General features: G+C 40.9%; 1 pseudogene; it reads left to right on the top strand.

Moving 5' to 3' along the window:
- The first annotated feature begins 238 nt into the window (after positions 1 to 238).
- LOC127537243 (cysteine and glycine-rich protein 1-like) lies at positions 239 to 10,165 on the top strand (annotated as a pseudogene).
- Positions 10,166 to 10,685: the final 520 nt, after the last annotated feature.

Below are 10,685 nucleotides of genomic sequence, written 5' to 3'. Positions count from 1 at the left end.
TGAGGGGAGTTTAGATAGGGCAATGAAATGTGCAAACTTTGAGAACCGATCAATTATTGAGAGGATGGTTGTCATACCTTGAGATGGGGGTAGACCGGTGACGAAATCCAGGGAGATATGGGACCAAGGTCGGCGTGGGATTGGAAGGGGTTGCAGGAAACCGGAGGCTGGTTGGTTGGGGGTTTTGTTTTGTGCACAGACGGAGCAGGCTGAAACGAACTCACGGCAATCGTGGTTCATGGAAGGCCACCAGAACCGCCGGCGGAGAACCGCCAGCGTCCTGGACACCCCTGGGTGGCACGATAACTGGCTGGAGTGGCACCAACGGAGTACGTCCGGGCGGGCGGTCTCCGGGACGAACAGCGTTCCTGGGGACCGCTCTCAGGGAAAACCTGGTTTTGCTGGGCTCTGCGGACAGTAGCTTCGATATCCCAGGTTAGGCAAGCCAGGTGACAGGGGGACAGGATTGGTTCAGGATCTTCAGGTGCGTTCTCTTTAGAGTAGATGCGCGACAGGGCATCAGGTTTAGCATTTCTGGTTCCGGGACGATAAGAAAGGGTGAAACAGAACCTATCAAAAAACAGAGCCCACCTGGCTTGCCGAGGGTTTAACCGTTTTGCTGACCGAAGGTACTGGAGGTTTTTGTGGTCGGTCCACACCAGGAACGGCTGTTCTGCCCCCTCCAGCCAGTGCCGCCACTCCTCCAGAGCCAATTTGGAGAACGCCTTTCATTTCCTCTGCTTCCCTGGACGTCTGACGTTACGGTGAGCGTATTGCGTCATTTCCTGTTCCTGTTTCAGCACTGTGTTGTGGTGTTAGCATGGCTTCTGCTTCTTCCTCTCCCTCTCCCTCTCTCTCTTTCTCCTGCTCAGTGTGCCACATGTTTAGTTATTCCTCTGCCTCCTTTAGTGATAACGATATATGTAATAAGTGCAGCCTTTTTGTAGTTCTGGAGGCGAGGCTCTCCGAATTGGAATCGCGGCTCCGCACCATGGAAAATAACCCGCTAGCAGCTAGCCAGGCCCCCTTAGCCGGTGCGGACCGCAATAGCTTAGCTTGTGTAGCATCTGTTAGCCGTCCCTTAGCAGCGCCCGAACAGCCGGGTGGATGGGTGACAGTTCGTAGGAAAAACAGTCCTAAACTCAAGCCTGCTGTCCCGGCTCACCACAAACCGCTTCATGTTTCTAATCGTTTTTCCCCGCTCAGCGACACACGCGCTGAGAAACCAACTCTGATCATTGGCAGCTCCATAGTCAGAAACGTGAAGCTAGCGACACCAGCGACCATAGTTAAATGCCTCCCAGGGGCCAGAGCGGGCGACATAGAAGCAAATTTGAAACTGCTGGCTAAAGATAATCGTAAATATAGTAAGATTGTTATTCACGTCGGCGGTAACGACACCCGGTTACGCCAATCGGAGGTCACCAAAATTAGCGTGGCATCGGTGTGTACTTTCGCCAAAACCATGTCGGACTCCGTAGTTTTCTCTGGACCCTTGCCTGATCTGACCAGCGATGACATGTTTAGCCGCATGTCGTCGTTTCGCCGCTGGTTGTCTATGTGGTGTCCATCAAACGACGTGGGCTTTATTGATAATTGGAGCTCTTTTGGGGAAAACCTGGTCTGATTAGGAGAGACGGCATCCATCCCACTTTGGCTGGTGCAGCTCTCATTTCTAGGAATATGGCTGATTTTATTAGTACTCCTAAAGCATGACAACCCAGAGTTAAGACCAGGATGCAGAGCTGTAGTCTTACACACCTCTCTGCAGTTTCCTCACAGCTGTCACCCTCCAGTAATTCAGTTAATTCAGTTAATTTTATTGAGACTGTGTCTGTCCCCCGACCACCAAAATTCAATAAATTAATCAAATCAAAAATATACAAAAGAAATAGTAACCACAAAAATTTAATAAAAATTAATACCTCTATTTCAACAGAGCAAAGAGACAGGAAAATTAAATGTGGTCTGTTAAATATTAGATCTCTCTTGTCTAAATCTCTGCTAGTAAATGAGTTGATAACTGATCACCAGATTGATTTGTTCTGTTTGACTGAAACCTGGTTGCAGCAGGAAGAATTTGTTAGCCTAAACGAATCAACTCCCCCTAGTCATATTAACTGTCATATTCCTCGAATCACAGGCCGAGGAGGAGGAGTAGCAGCAATCTACCATTCTAGTTTAAAATTGAACCAGAGGCCTAAACCTGATTACAGCTCATTTGAAAATCTCACTCTTAGTCTCTCTCATCCAAATTTGAAAGCTCAGAAACCAGTTTTATTTGTTGTTATATATCGTCCTCCTGCTCCTTATTCTGAGTTTTTATCTCAATTCTCAGACTTTTTATCTGAATTAGTGCTCAGTTCAGACAAAGTTATTATTGTGGGTGACTTTAACATTCATGTTGACGTAGACAGTGACAGCCTTACAACAGCTTTTAATTCATTATTAGACTCAACATGTAAATAAACCAACTCATCGTTTTAATCACACTCTTGACCTTGTCCTGACTTATGGCTTAGAAATTGAAGAGTTAACAGTATTTCCCCAGAACCCTCTTCTTTCTGACCATTTTATGATAACATTTCAATTTAAAGTAAAGGATTGTTTAGCAGCTGAGAACAAATATCATTACAGTAGGTGTTTGTCTGACAATTCAGTATCTAAATTTAAGGAAATAATACCCTCACTGTTTACTTCAGCAACATTTACTGATAAATCAGAAGGCAAATATTATTATTTTACCCCCACAGAAGTGGATTATTATGTTAATAATGCTTCAGCCTCACTGCGTACAACTCTTGATAGTGTTGCACCTGTAAAAAAGAAAGTTATATCTCAGAGAAGACTTGCTCCTTGGTATAATTCCAGCTGCGGACTTTAAAGCAGGCATCCCGAAAGCTGGAAAGAAAGTGGTATTCCACTAATTCAGAGGTAGTGTATGTGGCTTGGAAAAATAGTCTAGTAATCTATAAAAAAGCTCTTCATAATGCCAGGACAACTTATTATTCATCTTTAATAGATGAGAACAAGAACAACCCTAGGTTTCTCTTTAGCACTGTAGCCAGGCTGACAAAGAGTCAGAGCTCTGTTGAACCTTGTATTCCTTTAGCTTTAACCAGTAACGACTTCATGAGCTTCTTTACACAGAAAATAGTTATGATTAGAGATAAAATTAATCTGGCCCTTCCTACAAATGTCACAGATGCTTTTGAATCGGCTGTTAGACCTGATGAATCTTTAGAATTCTTCACTCCTATATGTCTCTCTGAACTAATTTCAACAGTTTCTACATCCAAACCATCAACATGTCTTTTAGATCCTATCCCAACTAGACTCTTCAAGGAGATTTTACCTTTAATTAATTCTTCAATGTTAGATCTGATTAATCTCTCTCTAGTAACAGGCTATGTACCACAGGCTTTTAAGGTTGCTGTCATCAAACCTTTGCTTAAAAAGCCCACTTTAGATCCAGATGTGTTAGCTAACTATAGACCGATATCCAACCTACCATTTCTCTCTAAAATTCTGGAAAGAACAGTTGCAAATCAATTGTGTGAACACCTACAAAGGAATAATTTGTTTGAAATGTTTCAGTCAGGCTTCAGAGTGCATCATAGCACAGAAACAGCTCTAGTGAAAGTTACTAATGACCTTCTCATAGCATCAGATAATGGACTAGTCTCTATACTTGTTTTGTTAGATCTTAGTGCAGCGTTTGACACAATCGACCACAAAATTTTATTACAGCGTCTAGAATATTCAATTGGCATTAAAGGGACAGCACTGGATTGGTTTAAATCCTACTTATCAGATAGGTTCCAGTTTGTGCATGTCAACAATAACTCTTCTGAGCATACTAAAGTTAATCACGGAGTTCCTCAGGGTTCTGTCTTAGGACCGATACTTTTCACATTATACATGCTTCCTTTAGGCAATATTATTAGGAAGCATTGTATTAACTTCCATTGTTATGCAGATGACACACAATTGTATTTATCTATGAAGCCAGATGAAACTGATCAGTTAGCTAGACTGCAAGATTGTCTTAAGGACATTAAAACCTGGATGACTTTTAACTTCCTACTGCTAAATTCAGACAAAACTGAAGTCATTGTATTTGGCCCCAAACATCTTAGAAACTCGCTTTCAAAGCAAATAGTTACTCTGGATGGCATCACATTGGCCTCCAGTACTACTGTGAGGAATCTTGGAGTTATTTTTGACCAGGACATGTCCTTTAACTCACACATAAAGCAAGTCTGTAGGACTTCCTTTTTTCACCTGCGTAATATTGTAAAAATCAGGAACATTCTGTCTCAGAGTGATGCAGAAAAATTAGTTCATGCTTTTGTTACTTCCAGGCTTGACTATTGCAATTCCTTATTATCGGGTTGTCCAAATAGCTCTCTCAAACATCTACAGTTGATCCAAAACGCTGCTGCGAGAGTACTGACAGGAGTTAGCAAAAGAGATCATATTTCCCCTATACTTGCTTCTCTTCACTGGCTTCCTGTTAAATCCAGAATAGAATTTAAAATCCTTCTTCTGACATATAAAGCTCTTAATAACCAATCTCCATCATATCTTAAAGATCTGATAGTACCTTATTATCCTAGTAGAACTCTTCGCTCTCAAACTGCAGGCTTACTTGTTGTTCCTAGAATTTCTAAAAGTAGAATGGGAGGCAGAGCCTTCAGTTATCAGGCGCCTCTCCTGTGGAACCTGCTCCCAGTTTGGGTTCGGGAGGCAGACACCCTCTCTATTTTTAAGACCAGGCTTAAAGCGTTCCTTTTTGACAAATCTTATAGTTGGGGCTGACTGGGTGACCCACAGAGGTTCGGCTTGTGTCTTCATTGTACAGCTGACTCCTTCTTGGACGTCCCTTCGTTCTGCCCCTAGTCATGCTGCTATAGGCCTAGGCTGCTGGGGGACTTTTCTTGACGCACTGAGCCCTTCTCTATCTACCTTTACATTTAATATGTATACCGTTATTGCAGTACATTCACTCTGTTTCCCCTGTGCTATTTCTCCGAGTGTCCCTGGTCCCAGAGCTGGATGCTTCAGATCTGCGGTCGATGTTCCACCAGCTGGTCCAGTCTCCATCATGTCCACTGTGGGATGCTGCTACTGACCTTCCACCAGCCCTCTGCTTCCGATTCCCTTTTTCCACGAGTCAACTCTGCATCGCCTTCAATATACTGTTATGCTAACTTACATACTGTTTGAATTTTACTGCTAGCTATATAAGGAGTATGTTTAATGTCAGAGCCGTACATCATAAGAGTAAACTATGAGTCAGTTTTCAATGTTAGCTTATACTTTGTCTGTGTCACATATCCTGTCATGCATGTATCCAAATGTGTGTTGTGTTTTCCTTGCTTTCTCACCCCTCCCTCTTCTCCCATCCCTCCCCCTTGCCCTCTTCTGTCCTTCTCAACCCGCCCGGCCAGCAGGCAGATGGGTCCCCCCTATTTAGAGCCGGGTTCTGCTCGAGGTTTCTTCCCTGTTAAAAGGGTGTTTTTCCTTGCCACTGTCGCCTTTGGGCTTGCTCTGGGGGTCAGGCATATGGGTTCTGTAAAGCGTCTTGAGACGATTTGACTGTAATTGACGCTATATAAATAAAATTGAATTGAATTGAATTGAATTGAATTTCACTGCCAGCAGCTCCGGTCTCCCACCGCATAGTTTCTTTCCGCCGGGGAATTAAAATGTCACACATAGTTTGTGGTCGTGTCATGAGATGAGCTTGTTGGCTGTTAAAGTTTGAGATCTCAAGTGACCTTTTCTACCACCATTCTCTTGCTAGTGGTCTGCAAGAAGAACTTAGACAGCACAACAGTGGCCGTTCACGTGGACGAGATCTACTGCAAATCGTGCTACGGCAAGAAATACGGGCCAAAAGGCTACGGCTTCGGAGGAGGAGCCGGCGTCCTGAGCATGGACACAGGAGAAGGACTTGGAATCAAGCCTGAAGAGTGAGCGAGGCATCACGTCCTCCAGTTATTTTAACTCCTAGGAATAGCGTTCATTTAGCTCGCAGAATGAACAGTCCCTCCAGGATTCGTGGGCATTTTTTGAGGTCGTTGCGTCCTAAAATGCCAGAATTTGCAGCAGCTTTTCTAAAAAATTGCGATGTAAGTTGCGATGTTTTAAACATATTTGCTGCTGTGAAATTTCAAGAGACGGAGACAGTTGCTAATAAGTTGCAATTTTTTTTCAGCTTTTAGAACGTGTTTCAGCATTTTAATAGACAATATTTATTCCTAATCTAATTCATTAACGCTCCAACCCATCTACACAAAGCTGGCATACCATGGTGGGAAATTAGCAGCAGCCATTGGTTTAACATGAAGTGGTTGGTAGATGCATGTGTACGTTATGTACGGATATCGAATCGCGTGACCTAAATATGTAGCGGGTGGTGGGAATTGATGGGACTCAGAAACACCCCCACAATTTAATCATTTGTCCCTTGTATCATTTCCGATACGTCCACATTAGGATGGATTTGTAGTAGGATCACAATGATGTGATCGACAACAGGCCGCTGAGGTAGTGTTTATTTGTGTCATGGTTACCGTGCCGCTATTGCAATGGGAAATCCTTAACAAATCCGTGATCCAGACTATAAGCTGCATCACTGTCAAAATCTAATCACTTGGTCCTTGTGTCATTTCTGACCTTCCCTGAAATTTCATCCAAATCAGCTGGTCTGTTTTACCAGAGGAATGATTCACATACGCCGATCGTCAATATCTCCGCCGTGTTCCTTGGTAGATAATTAATCTAATTTACCTTCATTCTGTCAGAGCTCCAACAGATCTGGATGGAACAGTTTCCATCACGGTGATCTGTCTGGTGTGTGAGCCGCTCGTTTCAGCCATTCTCCTGATATGTTAGTCATAGAAAAGCGTTTATCAATCAATGATTTTTTGTTTGTTTTTTTGTTTTCCACCACAATATTGCATGGGTGTAAAACTGTTTACTTCTGCTTTGGTGAAGAACATCAGGGAATTAATTGTTTTGCACAGTCTTCAGCAGTAATTTTTGTTGGTAAATGAGAGACATTAGAATGGGACATGTCTGCATCTTCAAACCAAAAACAAGGAAGTGAATTTGGTGACCTACCTGCATTACTTTGCGCTGGGGACTGTTGTGATTGGTGGAACTCATGGGAGGCGGGTCAAAATTGTGGAAAAGTTGCGGTGTTGGACAAAATTGCGAGGTCGTGCAAAATTCGCGGAGATTGGTTGAATTCACGCGATCGCAACATCGCGAATTCCTGGAGGGACTGAATGAAGAAGAATAGTTCACTTGTGTTTAAAATTAGCATTTCATATAGTAAGAGCACATTTTTTTACAAGTTTCTGGAAGGAACTTGTAAAAAATTACATCCGTAAACGAAAGCAAAGTTTCGATCTTTCTTAGTTTATTCTGTGACCTTCAGTTGCTTTTATCTTACCGCCATATAAAAACAACACTTTTTTCCACAGACATGCTCCACATCGCCCTACAAACAACCGCAATGCCTCCAAGTTTGCCAAGACGCCAGGAGGCTCAGATGTGTGTCCTCGATGTGAAAAACCGTGTACGCAGCCGAGAAGGTTGTCGGCGGAGGCAATGTGAGAAACTGTTTGTTATACACTGTAAAGCAGGTTTTATTTAGTTTTAGCAGTCTGCTCAAACAAATTCTGCCTCTCTCTCATCAGTCATGGCATAAGGGCTGCTTTCGCTGTGCCAAATGTGGCAAAGGACTCGAGTCGACAACCCTCGCTGACAGAGACGGAGAGATCTACTGTAAAGGTTGTGTACATCAGCTACAACCGAAACCAGAAAAGCAACAGCCGCTCGGTCGTTGGATCATTTCTGACGAATGAATCTCGAAAAAATTAACAGCAGAAATCACGGCACTATAGAATTTCTCCATTTAATATAGATGTACCCACAAACTAAACGATCTTGTGCTGAACACAGGCGTGTGTCATGCATGTGCACAAATACTGAATCACGTGACCTAAATATGTAGCAGTCGGAGGGAATTGATGGGACTCAGAAACACCCCCGTAATTTAATCAGTTGTTCTTTTGTATCAATTCCAACAGATAAGTCCTCAACGGTAGATTTGTAGTAGGATCACAATGATGAAAACATGAAAAGTCCTCTGTAGCTGAGCAGATATTTATAATTGCCCCCTGGGGACAAATAAAGCTTTCTGAATCTGAAGATATGTCAAATTAAACTCTCACAAACTTCATTGCTTAATATGAGAACAATATCAGCAGGTGAAGCCTTAACTCTGTACGCGAGTATCACAACTAAAAATGTTGTCAAGTTCATTGCTTTAGTAGATTTTACTTGAAAATTGCCTGACACTCACCTTAAAATGTCATTTGTATCCTATTTGTCCTCTAACACACAATCTTAACCATCTGCAATCCTCCAGGCCTGTTTAGTAGAAATCCTAAACTCAAGCTGAAGAAAAAAGTTATCAAGCCAAGGCGGACAGACAAACGTACATCAATCAGCAACATAACAATAATAATAATCAGTAATAATTAGTGGGTAAATTAGTTAGGTAATGGTAGAACATCTGATAGTTAGTTAGGTAATGGGTAGAACATCTGAATAGCCAACTCCAACTTAAGTCTTTTTTTTTTTTTTTTCAAGAAAAATACAAAAAATTCCCCACTTTAGACTCTTTAAATGTAAGGCTCTGATATATTTTTGGGGGTTTTTGTAAGATAGTGAAGTGAATAAATGATGGTTCTGAAACATCCCACTGGGATTTAAGAACATGTACAGGTGTAGTTTGGCAGTTTCAGAGCTTTTATAGCCCGAATAATTAGTCAGTTTATTGAGAAAATTAATCATCATATTAAGTGACAACTGAAGTAATGAAAAGCTGCAGTACTCGTATAAAAACAATGTCTTCACTAATAATACTAATAACTTTATTATATAGACGCAGACATAAATATAAATAGTAAAATTATAGTGTGTTAAATGCACAATTAGTTATTATTGTTATTACTAATTAGCTTATTTAAAAAGGAACCATGTACAATATTAAACATAAATGTTGCCATTTGATGTGTTGCACCAGAGTTAGCTTTAAGCTAATTTCCATCTGCAGTCTCTTAGCTAGAAGCTAGGTTAGCACGCATGTCAAACATGGAACTAGGCAGTTTAAAAATCAAGAATAAGACAGAGGGTTAAAAGTTAGATATATGCAGTATTAGATGTATGATGTTTTTTCTGACCTCACCTGGTTGAGTCACATAGAGTCGAAATATTTATTCTGATTTACTTCAGAGGTTCAGTCGGTCATCAGCTTCTCACCTTTTGCCATTTGGATATTTTTCTTTGATGTTGTAGGTTGATTATTCCAATAAAATGTGGAAAGAAAATATATTTTCACAGTGAAACTTCTGATGTTCACATTTTCAACATTTTTGGGAAATTTTTGAACATTTTTGTTGGGAAAAAAAAATGTTAAAAATGTTTCTTAAGAGCATTCACATAAAAGATTTTTTGTGAATGTTCTCAGAGAAAATATTAGAAGTTTTACTGATATGTATGGAATCACTTTAGATATTTTTAGGATTTTTTTTGATATTTTTACAAATTCTTTGAAAATATTTACAAGAATTTTCTTGCCAAATTGGGGGGATTTTTAGGGAAACTTTTAAGGAATTATTGGAATTTTCTTCCTGGAGGTTTTGCAAATTTTCAGAAAATTGAGGATTTTTTTTGCTGAATTTTGGATTTTTTTTCAGACAGGAAACAATAGTTTTTGGTGCCCATAGATGAGGACAACAGGGGTTAAAGAAGGAAATTAAAGGCACCTCTTTTCTTGTCTTCTCTGTTGCTTATCGGTCAGCTTTGTTCGATGTAGCAGGTACATATATAGAATGTTTTTAACATTATATTATCATTACATTAAATAAACATCTGTAGAGCATCTAAACAGCTCTGGTCTGCCTCTATTTTCCTACATGTTCTTATCCATTTTAAATGTATGTTTCTGTGAGTTAAGGTAAAACTGTACTTTAAACATTTCTTATTCTGTGTCATTTCATTGACAGGTTGCTTATGCAAAGAACTTTGTCCCAAGGGCTTTGGCTTCGGTCAGGGTGCAGGAGCTCTTTCTCACGCCCAGTGAAGCCTGCAGCCTGAGTCACCCGGGACAGACGCTCAGATCTCACAGCTTCCAGATCTTTCAGTCGATATCCACCTATTTAGCGCTGCTCTCCTTAATCCAGCCACACAACATGAGAAAGCTAAAGCAGCACACCATTGTAGGTTCTGCATTAGAATCAGAAGTAAACATTTAAAAACACTGAGCTCTAACTCTGTCTTCAGATGTGCAGGCTGTGTGTTTAAACACAGTTAACAAAACGGCCACTTTCAATACTGGAGACACAAATGTTGGCGAGCGCTGAGTTTGATATAAATCTAAAATTGTCTGACAGCTGAGAAAAAAACAAGCTTAGATCACGCCTCACTTACAGTCAACATCCTTACTGCTTACATGTCAAATGGTGTACATACTGTCTTGAAATATGCCAATAAATATCATGCATAAAGCACACAATGGGAGTTTGTTATTTCTTGTGATGCAAAGATTTGACAGCTTTACACAATCACTGTTGTTTCTGTGGCTCTGATCTGATGAAGATCAG

This window comes from Acanthochromis polyacanthus, chromosome 14, assembly GCF_021347895.1.
Source record: "Acanthochromis polyacanthus isolate Apoly-LR-REF ecotype Palm Island chromosome 14, KAUST_Apoly_ChrSc, whole genome shotgun sequence".
NCBI classification, from domain to species: Eukaryota; Metazoa; Chordata; class Actinopteri; family Pomacentridae; genus Acanthochromis; species Acanthochromis polyacanthus.
Note: the sequence above shows the minus strand (reverse complement) of the source record. Positions and strands in the feature narration are given on the sequence as shown.